This window comes from Sinohyriopsis cumingii, chromosome 11, assembly GCF_028554795.1.
Source record: "Sinohyriopsis cumingii isolate HCF-2022 chromosome 11, ASM2855479v2, whole genome shotgun sequence".
NCBI classification, from domain to species: domain Eukaryota; kingdom Metazoa; phylum Mollusca; class Bivalvia; order Unionida; family Unionidae; genus Sinohyriopsis; species Sinohyriopsis cumingii.
Genome location: NC_142971.1, coordinates 23,970,491 through 23,973,651, shown reverse-complemented (window position 1 = coordinate 23,973,651; position 3,161 = coordinate 23,970,491).

Sequence of the window (3,161 nt, the reverse complement as noted above, 5' to 3'; positions counted from 1 at the left end):
GACAAAACCAAATACCAATTTCTCCAAGGAGCACGAATCGTTTCATGTTTCCTCTCTTGTATTACTAGAAAATAGTAGCAATAGAATTGTTTCCCCTTAGTGTAGATTTCGTGTCAATGCGTTAAGAGGGCCGACCGGGGGTGGGGGTGGGGGGGTGAGGTGTGGGGGGGGGGGAGAGAGAGAAGAGGGCACCAGGGATATATCCCAGGTGCCCGGGCCTGTAAAACGGCGTGGGCCGAACAACACTTTCTAATTTTATGAAATTTTTTTTTATTTGAACAAGAACTAGGAGAGACCAGGTTGTTTCTTACCCCAGTTCCCGTGATCGCTTTCTACGGCCCTGGGCGTGAATTAAATTAATATTTCCGAAGATAGTTTAGTCTCGTTAACCAGATTCTCGTGTTACTTTGAGAAATCGAGACGGAGGTAGACTGTGGTTGATATATGTTCCACGATTGTTACCGATAGGTGTCGCTGATTTATTCTTCTTGTTTTATGTTCCAAAAGTACACTACCGTTATAGCGGCAGATTTATACTAGATAATTGATTCTTATCCATTTAATTAAGTTGGCCAATTCATTTAAATATATTTCCAGAATAAATAAGTCACTTTAAGACGAGAAACAAGTCGATGTATATAAAATCTAATGCAACATATCCCATTGCTAATTTCAGCTTAATAGCAGGTTAATTTTACCAAATAAGGCTGTGTTAGTGGCCACTTCGCATATTTCTGCCACTTATCTGCTTAATGAAATCGTTTTTTTTTATTCAGACTTGTATACATAAATAAAATAATTCGTCTAAGATGAGAAAAAGGTCGACTAATTGGAGACTTGAGACAATATAATGATTTTGAAGTCGATTTATTTACAAATTGATAAAAGTTCGTGTTAATACCAACACATATCAACTGAATTCCCCAACTAAGTCGCGATAGTTAAAATACTGATATTATGTTGCAATAGTTACCAACTAAAAATTATTAGAGAACTTTCCAGTTGTTGCCACGTTGCCTTTTAATATTCACGTGACGTGTTGGAAATAGAAAGTTGCTTAGTTCGTTGGTCTTATATACCCAATATTAATTTCGTACTTCAATGACCCGTTTTTGACCGTTGAAATTTACTGCAAATGACTTACAACTAAGCTCGCCAAGGGTGTTGTACATTCTTAAATTGATTTCTTCTCGTCTCAACTGCATTGTGGTACGAATTTTGTGACGTAAGCATCAATAATCCGTTTGCGACTGCAGCGGCACCGTCAACGTTAACGTTGTGTGATACAGTTTTCTCCTCGTAATTTAAGTAGAGGGAAATATGATTGTACGAAACCATGTGAGACACCGGGTTCCGCCAAGTACTTGTTTTCTTCTTTTCTTTTTTAAACATCTGGCCTAAATAGCGTTTACTTTTCAACATTTCATTTGATAAACTGGTTTTCGCTGATTAATATATCGAAAATTTGAAAGTATAATTAAAATCAGCCGTTTTGATTCCATGGGGCTTCTTTACTTGGTAACTAAATAAACATCAGCTCGAAAACGAAGCTGTTTGAGACACGAAAGAACTAACAAATATCATGCAAATTTACTTTGGTTTACCGGTTATTCCGCTATCATCTTTGCTGCTTGACGTTTAGATAAAATACGAATTGTTTACTTGTATGTAATCAAGGTAAGTGTCTAATATTTTATAATGGTAGAGAAGAAATGGTGATTTAAATGGCAACAGAACCATTCTCCTTTCCAAAACAATTTCCGATGCTGGAGAGGAGTACCCTGTCGATTGAATTAGCTAGTACTGCAGTTTTAAATTTAGAAAAAGTTTCAAAGATAGTTATTTTTATGGGAACGTATATGCACAAATAATAGCTTTCATGTTTGACTATAGTACTAATATTTCAATTTTCATGGTAAATTAAATCGTGTGTGACACCGACGTGTATTGAGATTTTATATAAGGGTGGTGGGGTGGTGGAGGGCCATGGCAATCCAATACCAAAATTGGGTGGTAGGTATCCCGTAGACAGCGGGAGAGAAAAAAAAAGACATTGAAAAGACGAGTGATGCATGACCAAAGATACTAGGAAAGTAGTCTGCTTTTTTCTCACATAAGTAATGTTGAAAATTATCACATGACCCCAGGGTAGAAAACTTCATAAAGTTGCCTGTACGATCAAAATTACCTTAGTAATTTTAACTAGTATTCTTCCTTCTTACCGATGCTAATTTGGGATTAACAGGGAAGAACAGAGACGAATCATAACCGTCCACCAAGAATGCTTTCTCAAAAAATCGTAAAATAACCTGTCTATGACGGTCGGGAAGGCTGTTATTGTCAACCCTCATATAAGTCCGCCTCCAAAACTCAATACTGATGCACTTATTATCCACGCAACTAAGTTATTCATGCGTGCAACATAGGATAAATTCCACACCAATTTCACAACTAAAGATGTTTTGGTAAAACTTTATAGCTGACCACCTCATCTTTGCCCACACCATAATTCTGCGAGCGCCCCTGACGTGCAAGATCTCTAATAATTTCAGATTGTTGTCTTCCTTGTTTTTTCTCCTCAATTTGGTACCACATAACCTCTCATGGCTACGCACAAGAAAACGGCCAATATTCGCATGTAGAATGTATTGCTGGAAATAAATCATACTTTAAAGTAGAACTATAAAAGTCCATGAAAGGAAGAATGGAATAAATAAGACAATAGCAAAGACATACTTGTAGGGTTGGTACAATTATAAAATCTACCGTGTAATACTTTTGATGCGATTTAAAATTTGACATCCTAGCTGTAAATTAGGGTAGATATCGCTATGTCACTTGCCCGCTTCAACTCGCATTGTGTATTGCCTAACTAACGATGTGAATAAGGTATATATGGATACAGGGCGTCGGAACACTTCAGATGTGCATATGAACCCGAAGACCACAGGGCGTTGAAGATTTCTGATATGATTATGGTCTAGAATTCCACAGGGATTTGAACACTTCTGATGTGAACATGGTCTGGAAGGCCACATACAGTTGAATACTTTTGATGTGTCAATGGTCTCGAAGGCCACAGGGAGTTGATTACCTCTGCGGTGAATATTGTCTCGAAGGCCACAGGGAGCTGAACTAGAATTCCACAGGGATTTGAACAC